This window comes from Pleurodeles waltl, chromosome 9, assembly GCF_031143425.1.
Source record: "Pleurodeles waltl isolate 20211129_DDA chromosome 9, aPleWal1.hap1.20221129, whole genome shotgun sequence".
In the NCBI taxonomy this organism is placed as follows: Eukaryota; Metazoa; Chordata; class Amphibia; order Caudata; family Salamandridae; genus Pleurodeles; species Pleurodeles waltl.
Window position 1 is genome coordinate 170,245,548 of NC_090448.1, and position 16,707 is coordinate 170,262,254.

Here is a 16,707-nt window from a genome sequence, read left to right on the forward strand (position 1 = left end):
TGTTGTCTGCCCTGATGAAATCCGTGAGGAACTACATCATTTTCCCTGAGGTGGGCGAACTGGCTACAGTGAAGGGTGATTTCTACGCCCTTGGACATATTCCCAACGTAATTGGTGCCATTGATGGGACCCATGTGGCTTTGGTTCCCCCAAGAGACAGGGAGCAGGTGTACAGGAACAGAAAAAGTTACCATTCAATGAACATCCAGGTGGTGTGTTTGGCTGACCAGTACATCTTGCATGTAAATGCCAAATTCCCAGGGTCAGTGCATGACGCCTACATCCTCAGGAATAGCAGCATCCCTTACGTGATGGAACAGCTACAGAGACACCGTGTATGGCTAGTGGGGGACTCTGGGAACCCCAACCTGTCGTGGCTACTGACCCCAGTAAGGAATCCCCGGACCAGGGCAGAGGAACGGTACAATGAGGCCCATGGGCGTACTAGGAGGGTGATCGAACGCACCTTTGGCCTCCTAAAGGCCAGGTTTCGCTGCCTGCATATGACCGGTGGATCCCTAATGTACTCACCTAAGAAGGTGTGTCACATCATCGTGGCCTGCTGCATGCTTCACAACCTGGCTTTGCGCCGCCAGGTGCCTTTCCTGCAGGAGGATGGTCGAGACGGTGGTGTTGTGGCAGCGGTGGAACCTGAGGAGAGTGACGAGGAGGAAGACGACGGGGCTGAAACAGACAACAGGGACAGAATCATTGAACAGTACTTCCAATAGGACACAGGTAACATTTCAAAGATAATTTAGTAAATGTTAACTACTCTGCAGCATCTCTGCTGCCTGTCTATTTGCCCCAGTGTATGATGACTGAGTTTTGGCTTTTCCCTCCCTATTTCAGATCTGGGGTCCCCACTACGAGTCCTGTGCTTCGTTTCCCCATGGACTACAGCTTTGTGGCAGCTGTTTGTTGACTTCACCATGTACAAGGACATATTTGCACTGTCATGTCAATTACAATCTATTGAAATCACAGCCAGACTCCTGATATTTTGGTGCAAAATAGGTGTTTATTGAAGTGCTCAAAATGGGATGGGTGGTTTCAAGTGGGTGGGGGCTATGGTGAAGGAATGTCCATGGCAGAGTCCAGAGTAACAGTCACACAGGTGCATTGTCCAGAGGCCTGTGGAGAGATGGAGCATGGGCAGTTCGAGGATGGACAGGGTGACAATGTGGGACAGTGGGATGACATCAGGTGGTATCCATTGCTGGCGGGGGTCTTGACATCCTACTCTGTCTTGCGAGATCTCAGGGCCCTCTTGCGGGGTGGTTCTTCTCCTGCAGGAGGTGGGGGTCTGGTGGGCTGCTGCTGTGCGGGGGCCTCCTGTCCACTAGCGCCGGCGGAGGTGGATGGCTGTTCTTGGTCCCGGCTAGTGGCAGGGGCCCTTGGGTGTTGTTCAGTGTCCGCCCTGCTGTTTACGAGGTCCTGCAGCAGCCCTACCATGGTAACCAGGGTGGTGTTGATGGCTCGGATGTCCTCCCTGTACCCCCGATAGTGTTCCTCCTGCAGCACCTGGATCTCCTGGAACCGGGCCAGTACCGTCGCCATCGTCTCCTGGGAGCGGTTGTATGCTCCCATGATGGTGGTGAGGACCTCGTGGAGAGTGGGTTCCCTGGGCCTCTCCTCCCCCCCCTGTCGCACAGCTGCCCGCCGAGTTGCCCTGTTTCCCTGGGCCTCTGCCCCCTGGCCGGTGTGCCCACTACCACTGCCCCCAGGTCCCTGTTGTTGTTGGGGTGGTGGGTTATCCTGGGTGCCCTGTAGTGGTAGACACACCGCAGATTGACGCGCCCTGGAGACAGAGGCATGGGCCCGCTGGGTGGGAGCTGTGCTGGTGTTCCCAGAGGGGTTAGGGTCTATAGTGGCCTGTGCCTGTGTGAGGGGAACCGACTGTCCAGAGGTCCCCGATGGTCCGGGCTGGTCATCGGTGTCCAGATCGACAGAGCTGCTGTCATCGCTGACGGCCTCTTGGGTGGGGGGTGTGGATAATTCTGGCCCCTCCGCCGCGGTGTGTTGACGGTCGGGTCCTGCAGGGGTATAGAGGTATGGTTATAGTTTCAATGTGTGGCATATGGGTGTATCTGTGGGTTCTCGTGTCCCCAAGTGCTGGCATTCGTGTGTGGGGGCTTTGGTGAGGGTGGCTTGTGGGGGGGATGTGTATATGCATTGGGCATGCTTTGGTGATGGGTGTCCATGCTTAGTGGACGCATGCAGGCCTAGGTTTTGGGATGTGTGGGTTGTGATGGTGAGACATTGGCGGGGAATAGGTGTGCTGGGGGTGGGGGTGAGGATGGTGGTGGGGGTGAGGATGGTGGTGGGGGTGAGGGTGGGGGTGAGGGTGGGGGTGAGGATGGGGGTGGGGGTGAGGGTGGGGTTCGAGGATGGGGGTGAGGGTTGGGGTCTGATTTGGCATGCAGGTGGGGGGGAAGCAGTATTGAAGCTTCAACTTACCAGTATCCATTCCTCCGCCGACTCCTGCGAGGCCGTCAGGATGCAGGATGTTCAAGACTTCCTCCTCCCATGATGTGAATTGTGGGGGTTGAGGTGGGGGTCCTCCGCCAGTCTTCTGCACGGCGATGTTGTGCCTGGATACCATGGAACGCACCTTCCCCCGTAGGTCGTTCCATCGCTTCCTGATGTCTTCCCGATTTCTGGGGTGCTGTCCCACTGCGTTCACCCTGTCGACAATCCTCTGCCATAGCTCCGTCCTCCGGGCAATGCTGGTGTATTGTATCTGTGTGCCGAACAGCTGGGGCTCTACACGAACGATTTCCTCCACCATAACCCTGAGTTCTTCGTCTGTGAAGCGGGGTTGTCTTTGGGGTGCCATGGGGTGGTGTGTATGATGTGTGGGGTGGAGTATGTGTATTTAAGTGAGTTGAGTGTGGTGGTGTGTGTTGTTTTGTGTGTGGATAGTGTGTGGGTGATGGTGTTGAGTGGCTGTGGCTGTTATGTTTTGGATGCTGGTGTCTCGCTCTTGCCTTCTTTACGAATTTGTAAGCGTAGGGGTTTGTGGGTGATGTGGGTGGGTGTTTTATATTGTATTGTGTGTGTGGGAGTGGTGTGTGTATGTGTATCAGGTGTGTGGGATTCAAATCGTCCAATGTGGCTGAGTTTTGTTCGTTTGTGTGTATTCTGACCGCGCCGGTGTGTCCCGCCAATGGAATACCGCGTTTGAATGACCGCCGCGTGGATTCGTGGGTCGTAATGGGATGGGCGTATTTCTGTTGGCGTGGCGGTGGAGGTTTGGTCACCTCCACCTTTCCGCCGACCGCTGGTCTGGCGGTCTGTTGTGGCGGTCGGATTTTCGGAGGTTTGCCTTCTGCGGGTCAGAATGACCGTGGCGGGTTTCCGCGACCGCGGCGGGATTATGGAGGATTTCTGACCGGCGGTAGGCGCCTTTTACCGCCGAGGTCAGAATGACCACCTAAATGTCTTCTTTAAACTAAGAAGTGCATTCCAGAGAAGTTTTGTAAGCTCGGTCATAAGATAAGAGAAGGAAAGCAAAACAGGGGGGAGCGCTAGTGCTCCCCCTGAGGGCCAGTACTAGAACGTAATGGTTACGTCCGTGGAGACTGGGAGCCGCAGTCACGGACGTAACCATTAGGTCCATGGCACCCAAGGGGTTACAAAATCTTCTGCAGACAAATTCTAGATAACTTAATGGATGGTTTGTTGAAAGCAAAGGGATAACCCACTTTCAAACTGGTTTCCAAGATAATGTGGGCCTTCAGATTCTTAGCCACCAAGTGGAATACAATGGATATATGGGCATATTGATGGTGCAGGGGATTCCCTAATTATATTGTATGAGGGCACATATGCCCAGGTCAGATAGGGTCCTAATGGGGAACTGATGAGGTGTATTTCTGTAGAAAGAGGGGTTTGCCAGGGCTGCACCCTGGCCCCCTCCCTGTTTTTATTAGTTTTTCATAGTTGTGTGGATTCTTACTTGGCTGACAGAATGATTGTCCCACCTTAGCTGGAACTAAAGTTCTGGCCCAGTTGCTTGCTGATGACACCCTCCTTCTGTCAAAGACAGCCAACCAAGGGGTTGTCAATGTTGATGCAGCATTTTCCCTCTTTTGTGACCAGCGTGGTCCTGAGTTGAACACAGCCAAGACCGGGTGTACGATCTTCAAACCACGTAAAAAAATCAGAGGCAGATCACTGCATGGAGAGAGTGAGGGACTTTGATTACCTTGGTATCAGGATATCACATTCTAATCCATGGGCAGCCAAGACACAAAAGAGTATTTCTACATTAAAACATAGGGCTAGGGCCCTCACTTAGATTTGCAAAACCAGACAAGTCTTACCCCATTAACCCTCCCCTTCAAATATAATGGGCACAGGTTTTAACTACAGCGCTATGTGAAAATGAACTATGAACTCACTCTGATTTGACTAAGGTGGGTTGCGAGGAAAATTTGTGCCATCATTAGTAGTCATTCCTCTATGACTTGATCTTGGGTTAAGGCCATTGGGCAAGTTACACCCATTAGTTGATTGGGTGTGTGTGTGGAAGCTGGATGCACTGAAACCATACAGGGAGGATCTTGTTGACATCCTTGGAAGACCTAAAGTTTTAAGGAAGATCTCCTGGTTAAGATGTATCAAGGTGAACCTGATGGAGCTTGGCCTGGACGACCTTTGGAATTCACCTGAACTTATTGGCCAGGGCACTCTGGAGTCATTAAAAGCATGATTTTGAGAAAAGGCACTATGTTAAACTTACGGTCCCTGGAGCTGCAGGTGTGGTAACCCAATCCTCATTTATTTTCAAAGTGTCTTTTTTGTATGAAAACTTTTTAGAGACAAATTGCCCTGCTCCCACGCAATCTCTTTACTTAAATGTTTGTTATGGCATTCTTCCTCTCACAGCATTCTCAAGTACTTGGTCAGCCAATTCCAGGAGCTCTGTGGCATGCTGAGACTGCTGTTATTGAAACAAGAACGATGAACACTTTCTCTTTTTCTGTCCAGGATATTCAGCAAGCTGCTCTAAATGGATTACCCCAGCTTGCCATAAACTGGGCGGTTAGATCAGTTGACTGCATTATAGGCTTTTAGGAAAGGAAAAGACCCAGTCGCTGTATATGCTGTAGTGAAGTACCTTCATAGTGCATGGTATGGATGGACAAGTCTTTTAACGTAATCATTCAAAGTTGTATTACTGTTGCACTTTCCCATATATTTGAACGCGTATTTGCACTTAAACTCCTATATGCTGCTGTATTGCCATCTGTCTCATGTGATAACACAATATTATGCCCTTTTTTAGCCTATGGTTTTATGCTTCATGAATTGTATTTGTTTTATTGTATTGCTTTATTTTTATGTGTTGTGCACTTTAATGGTTTATAATAACTGAATAAAGTTATTATGATTTTTTAAATGAAACAGGCTTTTTGCAGGATTTCCTCAACTTTTGCCCCTTTGTGGACTATTAGCTGCTGGTTTTCGACTCTGAGAATGCACCGAGGCCTGCTGTCCAGACCTCAGTGACAGTGTTCCTTCCCCCATTTCAAATGGTATAGTTAATTGGATGCACCCAATTGGCATGTGCTGCCTTACATAGAAGTCCCTAGTATATGGTACACAGACACCAAGGGCTTGTAAGGCTGGTTGTCCACACAAGATCTGCAACACTGGTTGTGCCACTCTGTGTGTGACAAAGTGAAAATGCGACTTTCAGCTGCCTTTGCAGACTAAAGAGACTGTGCATGCACTGCACAACCAACTTTGCCATTACCACTGATGTCAAAGTCTAATTAAGTCCCTTAACTATATATGTAAGTCTCCTCTAAGGCAGGCCTATCTATTCTAATGGCAAGGAGCAGTATATTGCTAAGATAAACATATATTTCGTGTTAGTGTTGGCTGGGGACAGTTAGGAAGCCTTATAAGGTAATTGCACAGGTAACAGTTGGCACTCTAATGTGTCTAAAGTCTGACAGAGGGTACCTAACACTGTCATGTAAGGTATCAAATTAAAAGAAAAATCCAATTCCCAAAAGGCAGGCATCAAAGGGTAATGCCGCCTTTGAAAGTCCGCCGTGATGACATTCCCATGCAGGAAGCCCTTTGTTTCCCCTAGACATGGTAGAGCCAGGGCCAAAGGAATGAAAACTGGTTTTGCATACAGTTTTCCATGGGCATGCTGCCCGTGGTAGCCATACCCCAAGGAGTGGGCTACCAAGGTCCTCACACTCAAGGAAGCGCCCAGCCATGTTGGTTGTGGCATCCAAGGTGCACTCTGAGATAGCCAGGTGTCACATATTACCGAAACTGTGTCACGAAGTAGGAGGGGACCTACTAGCCCATTGACTAGTGACAGCGTTGTCCCCTTAGGGCACTTTACTGAGATATAATGGGCACCCTGGTACAGAACAATTTAGTACTCACTGAATTGGACCAAGGACAAGAAGAAGACCACTTTGCACCCTTTTGAATCACAAGAAGAGAGGCTGCGGCGTCAGAGTGACTGCACCTGCTGTACACTGGGCTGGCGGAGATTGGACCCCGCTTTGCATGTTTGGCGCATGGATAGGTTGGTTCTCAACCCCAATCCACTTTAGAGGCTCCAAAGATCAGGTGGCTGATCCCCCGAAACCTGCTCAAGGGACACAATAGTGGAAAGAGCCCAGAACAACAAAGTGGTAGCCCCTGTTGAAGTTTCACTGCTACTAGTCGCCGGGTGCACCAGAAAAGGAATACAAGATAGTCAAAGTCTGCACCTGAGTCTGCTGGACCCAGGAGAGCTATCGGAGATCAGATTTGTTGGATAATAAGGACACTTGCCCCCAAGAAAATGTTTACACCCTTACCACTGTGTTGCAAGACCATAAGATCTGCATCTGCAGCTCGTTAACCCCTGCGTGGATGACTTTGTGGGACCCTAAGATCCATGTTGGAGTCAACCCCACTCACCTGTGGACTGAGGACTCAACTGAACTTTACCCGATCTAGAGCTTCCATTGACCATCAGGGCCCCTTCATAGAAGTCAATAGTGGTTGTCCTGTAGAGTTTGGAACTTACTTCTGAGATGATCCGGAGGCCAGGTAACTGTCCAAAGATTCCTTTCTAGACTCCTAGTCCTCTATACTTGTGGATTTGGTTGCCCAACTCGGTTTGGAGTCACCGAACTCAGTGTAACAAAAGTTTTAAAAAGTTTTACAAAGTTTGCAAAGTTTTGACATGCCATTGCTTGTTTGCGTTTTTAATTGCTTTAAAAACTCATATTTCTGGAACCCTTTAGTGGATGTTAGTCATTAAGGAATTCATAATAATATGCACTATCTTTACAATTTATTGTTGGGTCTCTTTTTTGTTTGGTGACTTTCTTATTTCGTTGTTTTGTGTTGTTAAATGTTTTACACATTGTTCCTTTGCTAAGCCTTGCTACCAAAGGGTTTAACTGAGGGTTGACTAAATAACTCTGACAGGACCCAAAGAGATAAATGCAAGTGTACTGCATGACAAGGCCCCCACACTTGCCTTATAGTACACCTATTTTCTAACAATGAACATGAATTAATTAGGGGAGGGGGCACACAGACCCATTCCCGGAGCCTTGAAAAGGTCCTGGGGCCCCATACCCATGTCCGTAATTAAAACAGAATGGAGGAGGGCTACTGTTCTGCTCTGCTGAAGACTAAGATAAGGCAAAGTAAAATAAATGCCGAAGGCCAGCGCTCTTAGTCTGAGTAATTAATTTATTAAAAAGCCTCTGTAGTCTCATGCATGTAAAAATAATGTGAGCATTTATTTCAGATACGAAAACACGTGGGCAACTCTGAAAATGATCGCAATTAAATAATAATTAGCAAAAAAGACAACAATTATTTATATATATATATATATATATATATATATATATATATATATAGATATATATATATATATATAGATATATATATATACACACTAAGTATACATGCATACACAACGCAAAGCGCAGAAAATAAGAATTAAAAATGCATCACCATTGGGCATGAAGGCGACATGATCTCTTTACCAACAGCAAGTCGTGAACCCAACTGACAGCGAAAGAGAGAACTACTCAATGGGATCCAGGCGAAGGCATCCCCTCCCTGGAAAGAGTTCAATCTATCCTCGGTCGTCAAGCTCACGTCTTATAAACTTTAAACAAGCTGGAGAGGAGAATTCTAGAAACTCCCTCATCCCCTACTGTGAGTTGTTGTTCAACTCTTGGCCGTATCAGGTCAGTGTTGAAAAGAACATGCTAGAGGTTGGCCAAGTCTCAAAGGGTTTTTCCAAGACTGAGCTGTTCCCTGTCTTATCGTAGACATTCTTAGCTTGATGCATCTTATCATCTGTGCTCTTCACTCCCCCATGTTTTGTACTCATCCCTCAGTGAGAAAGAGCGAAAACACATTGCAGAAGTTGACGGTGTGTGATGCTAAGCTAAGCACAAAATGGAGTCAGTGGTTAAGACAGAGCCGGAGGTAAAACAGATAGCATCAGAGCCACACAACCCCTCTCCCTCAGCATTTAATGGCTCCATAGACCCCATCCCCTGGGACAGCTCAAATGCTGTGTCCCAGGGCTCCCACCTACAGGACACAGTAGTTTCCCTGCCCACACCGGTGCGGGCAGGGAAACAGATCAACATACTGCTCCCACCGGGATGGAGTAGCATAACTGCAGCTGCTTCCTCTGGGCAGGAGCAATGTCAGCACCCTCACATTGCAGAGAGCCAGCAGGGGCTACCGGGACTCAGGGATCCCCCCACAGCCCTCACCGTTGTGCTTGGTGGGGCACCAGAGCACCCACCTAATATAAGGACAGTCAATGGGGGATAGGGTCCCAGGCCAAAATAGGCTTGGGAGGCTGGGTGCATGGCCCTCCCCCCTTTAAAAAGAAATGGCCCAGGAGGATGGGTCCCCAGGGCCTGCTGAGGCTTGGTGAGGGAGTCCATGCAGCCTCCTCCCCTTTGAAAAATGATGCAACCCCGGGGAGTGGGGTCCCCGAGGCCTATAAAGGCTCAGGGAGGGTGTCCACACTGCCACCCTCCTCTTTAAAATAAAGTACAGCCCAGGGGCATGGGTTCGCCAGGGTCTAATAATGCTTGGGAGGAGTGGGGCAAATGGCCCCCTCCCCTTTTTTATTGGCCTTGGTCTCAGGATGGGATCCCTGGGCCCTGATAAGGCTTGGGAAGGGGGATATGTGTCCCCTCCCCTTTTTGGTTGAATTTGGCCCCAGGATGGGGTCCCAGCTTTGGTATGCATGTAATTGCCATTCACCATTGTGCCCTTGCTTGGAAAGCCCTATTGTGCATACTTCTACTTTTTCCCAGTTTGCTCACTTTTACTAGGTCAACAGGGCAATCATCTGAGTGTACACACTCCCAAACAAACAAACACTCTCACTCTCATGTTCTGTGTCCTCATAGCCAGTTCTCATTGAGCAGTTGCTTTCCAGTTTCCAGTATTCACACACTTTCCAGTTGCCAGTGTGGCCACACTTGCTATTCTCAACATGAGCATAGTTGGCAATCATCAGTGTTCCATTATTTGGTAGTTTCCAGTGTATAAACACTTTCCTGGTGTCTACTGGGGGAAGTGGCGGAGTTCTTGATCTGCCTTCAAGGACCTGAGGGAGAGTCAACTTTCTCTTCCTTATCCTCTAGTATTGATTGTGAAGAAGGAAGGGAGATAGAAGGAGAAACCTAGTGCAGTGACCATTGATTCCAGCCCTCCCTCTCTATTTGTTGCTAGGCTGGGTCAGACCAGGATAGAAAATAGCTTGTAAAGACAAGTTGTGTAGCAAGGTTATCCAAGGTGTTGCTAGGTATGAGCGACTACATGCATGTGAGCTTGCTGAAGGCAATATTTATGGTAATATCAGTGAATATAACAGCAAAAGACCCACAAACCGCCAGAACACTGGCCTCATACTGACAAACCAGGCCTGCCCTTCTGGCGCTGGCAGATTGCTCTATAGGTCAGTCGGACACTGTTGCTAGGATGGGAAGACTGTTGGCATGAGGTGCAGGGGAGACGAGATAAAGGCTGAGTCCAGAAGCAATTCTTCAGCTTACAGCTAATACTTCCTGTTTCATGTTGATTGCGAGTATAACTAAGAGGCTGGGTAGCCCGTCGCACCTCTCTTCCCCTCCAATCTTTCCAATAAATCTAAAGGCCCGGAGGTGGAATTTGTCAATGCTATTGTCCGCTATGATTCAATTTCATGTGCCCCCATTACAGGCCTTGCTTTCGTGGTTTTAGTGGCAGCAGGCAATGGAGTACTGTTTACATGGGTCTTCGCCACGCTTTCCACTCACATCTTCCCTCATCTCATTTACAAACCTGATCATACAAGGGGAAGAATGAATGGAAACAGTGGTCACTGCTCCCAACAACCCCCTCCCCGTCCCCCCATCCATCGCCCCGGAGGCGTCCACCATAGGGCATATGCAGAGATGAGAATTCCATCCATGGGACACTGCACTGCAGATGATTTTACCATAAAATCAGTTACATATCTTTTTTTTTTAGCACTGGACCTTTTGTGAAAGTGATGGGGTGCGCGAATCTCTGTGGAAAAAGTGATAGTCCCCATTGCCACTCCCATGTTGCCTCAACATTTATCTTTTGCCTGTCCCTTCAGAGGAAACTACTTGAAAATAAAATCTGTTTGCGTGTCCCAGCTTCAAAGCCAATTGTGACATACCGGTACTGGAGAAGGCACTTTTATGTCAATAAAATCTGACGTAATACTACTATGCCGAAAGACTCAGGAAGAGTTAAAACACTACCTTTTCCTTGATTGCTGCGCATCTGCAAGTGGGTAGTTTAAATAGCACGAAAGCAGATGTTCCCTCATTAATTCTATTTGCCGCCATCAGCAATCCAGATGGAGCGAAAAGGAAGGCCGTCCAAATGAGCTAACCCGCAATTATCAGGAAAGTGATGTGTAAATAACTTCAAACAACATCAGTAAACATATAAAACCAATATATCACAGTGTTTGCAAGAGAATGGAAGTGAGCCTCTCTACACGTTAAATTTAACGGAGATAGACATAGCTAGAAACAAATAAATGGGTTTACCCAATTCACTCAGATTAATTTATGACCGTCTGTCCTGCATTTTAACGATCGATGGAGACATTAAAGTTAGGGACACTTGAATTATACATCACGGGAACATCAAATTACGCAGCAGGGTTGACTATATTATGCGACATGAAAAGGCAAATGATGCGGCATAATGCCACACAATTGTTGCTACTAATACTTACATTTTTTGTTGTTGTAATTTTTACACATGGCCATGCTGTCTAGGCAAGGATTACACCTCGTTAGCACGAGTTTAACAAACAAATGCAGAAATATGCAATTGAAAGACAACCAGTTAACTTTTGCAAAGGTCCTTCCACTGCGTGCAAACACATGTGGCCCTGTTTTTAGTAACTTTTGATCTTTTTGAACTGGAAAAAGTTTTGTTGTTGTTAAAATCTGCAGATTATGCAGTAGTTTGTGCATTATGTGTCAAATATGGTAAATCAATAATTATGCGAAAACATCCACGGCTGCAGAATCACATAATTCAAGTGGGCCTGATTAAAGCCCTATTCCATGATGAACTTGCAAGCGGCCAACAACATGCTTGAATCTTGTTTTCCCCACAAAGGTGGGGGACAATTACAACGAGGAAAACCCTGAAGTTCCAAAGAAATGTATCGCAGGTTACTGCCAGTGATGTCTGGGGGAACTCACAATATAACGTTTGATAAAGACTTACCTGAATTGCAGTAAGGTAGAGCTATGTCCTGCAAAGGTTATCTGATAGCGGTGGGGCTGTGAGATGTACATGTGTAGTTTGTAAATTGGGTGTCTGAGAGGTCAGCATCCAAGTGCTCCTGTGATTTACTTGATTTAAACTTAATCTTATGGCAGGAACGTGTCCAGGAATCTACACAAATTCGAAGAATGAGAGTCCTGAGCACAAGTCACAAAGAACGAAACCCCAGGGTAATCAAGTAAATTCAAAAGACAAAGTCTGAAGCATGTTTGGCAAGAAGACAAAAAAGGAAATCCAAAAAGTAATCCAATAGATTGATTGATTAAGAAGGCTTACACACCACCCTAACATCGCAGTGTGTATCTCAATGCTGATCCACAGCAATTATAGCTATTATAACGAGTGTGTTTTGAGAGTGCCTCTGAAGCTCACCAGACTGGACCAAACAATAAGAGACAGGTCCACGCCCTTACTAGTCAGCAGTGGACCAATGAAGGCTATTTACCTATAGATCTCAGATTATGTCATAGCCTTTGGATCTCCTTAGTTACAATTTCAAGAAGGGTATGAGAGCCAAACATTGAAGTTAAACAGCTTTGAGTCAAGCCTTGTAAACATTTGTGTGTATTTAAGACAGGCTTTCTTGAAGGCTATCCTAGCTTTTACAGGGCCTGGGCCAGAGCCCATAGTCTTTCTTTTTAAGGCTGCAGGCGGATTTCACAGCAGAATTTTATGTAATTTGAAGTTCATGGAATAGCGATTTTGGAAGACCTTCATAGAAGAGATTGACATAATCCAAGAGGATTTTTATTAATACTCTTATTGCTGAGATGTGCGAGAGCAGGGAGAACATCTCAGTTAAAACAGGGGCAAATACCAGTGTATTAAAAACATTAAAGTAGATAGTGACGGGAATAAATCCACAGTGAAGAAAACATCAACATCAGAAGTCAAAAGTGGAGTACAGCATAGTTTCAATCTCCTTTAGGTTTATAAACAGACTGGAAGTATGGCATGCTATTATATTTTCATCCCCCCACTGGATGTTGGACATTGGAGTCATAGCTCGTGGATGTACTGGGATAATATACCAGATGGTGGCATCATGCTGTGGGCATTGCACCTAGTTTGAAACTCTATGCCACAACAAAGTGTGGCAGAAGTCCATACCCATGACTTTGTGCGTAGAGGGAGCTTGGGCGCAGTGCAAGCATACTCTGACAGTTGCAGTGTGCAGTGGCCTGGTTAGATCATCTCTAGAAGACACAACTGATTTCTGACACTACCTGAAGAACCCATCCATTAGGAAGCCTCAGTAGGCACCAAATGGGGGGACTTGCATGCTCAGAAAGACTCCCATCATTGCTCATCAGTACCTATCCTTCCCCATCTATTGGGTACTGAAGCGAACACCTCAAATTGTCACACAAAATGCGAGACAATACATGAAATTTTGAGAGTATGTGCGTGCATTGCTTCTTTTTACAGCCTGAACTAGGCAAGCATGTTTTGCCTTAGCATAAGCTTTGACAATGGATGATTGCCTGCTCCACACTGAAGCACCACTCCTTTAAAAAATATGAAGGATTGAATCACTCTGTTCTTTTTCAATAGCATTAATTATGTTGTGTTGTTTAGACCGGTTCCTGATCTTTTTTTGGGTGAAATTAAACTGAGTTGTTCTCTATCCTAAAGTAAAATTGTGAAAATAAAACTAATTGACTTCTTTGAGCTTACCTGTATTTAGGATTCATACCAATGCTACCATTTTCTCTGTGTCTGATCAAGAGTGTTGTATTTGAGTCACTTGTTCATTACATTATCAGTGATATTTACCATTACAACCTTCTTATTAAACTGCTCTTACGTTAGAAGTGAAGATGATGTTGGTCCCAATGACTCAAACTAAAATCTTAACCATTATCTGTTAATAACAACTTATTCTTCCCATTTTTTCCTTCAGCATTTTTAGTTGTCTGCCCCTCTTCATGTTGCTTGTGTTCATCATTTCCCTTAATATTGCGTTCCTAGATTAAATGCATGGCGTAATGCTGGTTAGGTACTACTATATTTTTGTGCGTATGCTGTCCTGTAGCACATGGTCAGGTTTACTGCAACATTTATTTTACTTAATATTGGACTGATACTATCTGCAGTAGCACTCCTTCAACACCATCACAGCATACATCTGCAGGGTGGTAGGATTGATTGGCTGTTCTTTTGATTTTAAATGATTTATCCATTGTGCCCATTAAAGTACTCTCCACTTTTCAGTCACAGAGTACCTATTCCCTACTCAATGATTTAAAATGCTTTCTAAATTTTAGAAGGTCATTTTACCTTTTAAGGTTCAAGGGATATACTGCATGTTCCATTGTGTGAAATATTTCCACCAGTCTCAACCTTACAATAGTTTTGCATCAATAGGTCAGAATTATGAACATTACCCACACAGTGTTGATAGGGAATTGCATCTCACGAGCATTGCTTGAGATGTGTCTCTATGCATTCTGAAGCTATTTCGCATTTTTTCTAGTCAATGACATAATGAAACTAGTAACATATCAAGCTACTGCATCCATTGGTTTTCTATTTAGCAAATATCCAAAACTTGAAGAGTTTGGTTGTAGTAGATTGTATTATCCAATGAGTTGGAAGAGTAGTCAATTGACAATAGATGTGTAGATGACAGCTCCACAGAACACACCAGTGAAAACACAGGGTTGTCTTCTATTGGACAGGGATTTATCCAGGGGAGACACTAGTTGTTTGGTACTTTTTGTATTAGGATCATGATTCAGAGAGGTAAGTACTGCCAATGTTGGACATGGACAGATATTAGGCCCCAGCACCAAATTAAAAGTGGCTCACATTAGCGAATCAGATAGCTAAAAATAACAATAGTAAAAGAATCAATTAAAAATTAATTCACATTAAAAATACAATATTTGATTACAAATACATTGCCTTAGTTAAAAAAAGGTGAAACATTAAAATAATGCCATTGCTAACAGCTAGCCTCTTCCCCTCTCAGTTATAGTTCTACTACATTTAGATGTGATTAAGAATGCAAATTTGGAGAAGGTGAAGTCCACTCAGTTAAAATCACATTTGTAATTGGACTAAAACAAAGTTATATTCAGGCTGTTTTGTTGCTTTTTGCATATTGCTAATCTATATCACTTTAAAGACGATTGAATATCTTTACTCCTTAATTGTTGAAGCCCATATAAAGGTCTTGTATAAAACATAACAAATGTTATGGCATGGGGACATGGCTGAGCCATACTGCAGGGTTGGAAGGATTTGTGCAGTGGCATAGAATTAGAATCATTAATCTCAGGGATGTCTGGGTGGGTACACACGTGTGGGAGTTTCAAGAGCTGCAGGAATATTTTCAGCCCTCCACCAGGTAATGTCAAAAGTACCTGTCGCTGCACCATGTCCTGTTGGCCAATGTTCTGCTGGTAATCTCCCAGAATTCAGTCCCCTTGAAGCGAAACTATTGGTGAGGAGGCTGCAGATTGGGTCTATCTGTACGATATACCGCTACCTCGTTATCAATGCTCCCTATCATTGGCGGTAGGGTTCCTGAGTGGGAGACATTGAGGATGCGGACTGATGCGAGACGGTTGGCACCACGAAAATTGGCTATTCCTACATGTCTCTGATTGGTTCAATTTAGTTAGCAGCATGTGACCTACATGACCCCCTTGCTGCTGCACAAGGCAGGTAGGACCTCCCAAGCTAATTGTGCCAAATGCTTCTTGCTGGCTGCGGACTTTTATCATGTAGTGTAGTCCCTTCCGCGCATCGTTCCTTTCTGGTATGGGATCAGGGTGGAGATTTTGGTAATTGTGGGCTACAGCCTCTTTCTTACTCCCAGAGTGGTGCTATTGGGACTATTAGAAGATGTGGGTGGCCCTAGGATGGAGCACATTTTTATTGGAGTGGTGACTCTGGTGGCTAAGTAAGACATTGCTCGTAAATGGAGGTACCCGACCTATCCCACATTGGTGGAGTGGTGGTGGGGAGTGAACTGGTGGGCCATCTACTAGGCCAGGGGATGTCCCGTGAGTATGAGACGATCTGAGGTGGGTGGTGGGCTCATCATTGACTTGATGCTGATACAGGCTGATTAGCACTGTTCTCATGTCTGGCTGACTGTTGATTATCTCTTTGTAATCCTTCTTGGCATGTTGGATTGCGGTCCTTTGTTTCATTTTGTTGTGCAACTGCATGGAGCAATATTAATGTGGAGTTTCTTCCGTTGTCTTTAATAGGACTATTAATACTTTTAATCACTTCACATATATAGGTGTATAGCTCAAATCTAATATAACTGTTTTTAAAGAAGAGTCATGGGTAAATGGAAATGTTATTTGCTGCACCAAAATACTAGAAATACACTTACTGTAAAGAGGACTTTAGGGCAAAACTCTTTGTTTAAGCTTAAGTGGAATTGAAAGCTATTTCTAAGCGTTTCTGCTACATATATTCTGGAATGATTTTATTAGGAACCACAACAATATACTGCTGCCTACATCCATACCAGGCTACCAGAGTCTCACAATGCGGTAAACCAGATCACTGGTCTGAGTACATTGAAATAATCTCCCGTCTGCTTTTCAGAACTATATATTTGGCTCTGCAGTTTCTACGTATTACAGAGGACGAAAGAGCAAGATTGTAAAAACGAGCGACGTGAAAATCAACAGACAAACGTTACATTACTCCATATCCTCACCAAGAGTGGTATTTCTGAGCATTCAGAATGTCGGTGACCCCTTGCCCCTCCAACCTCTGCTCCTCCACACCTCCACTCTCTCTTAAAATGTTAATAGGCCCAACTCATTCACAATCAGGATTTAGCTTGTCCAAGCACAGTTGATAAAGTCGGCTTAGATCTCTCGATGGTAAAGTATA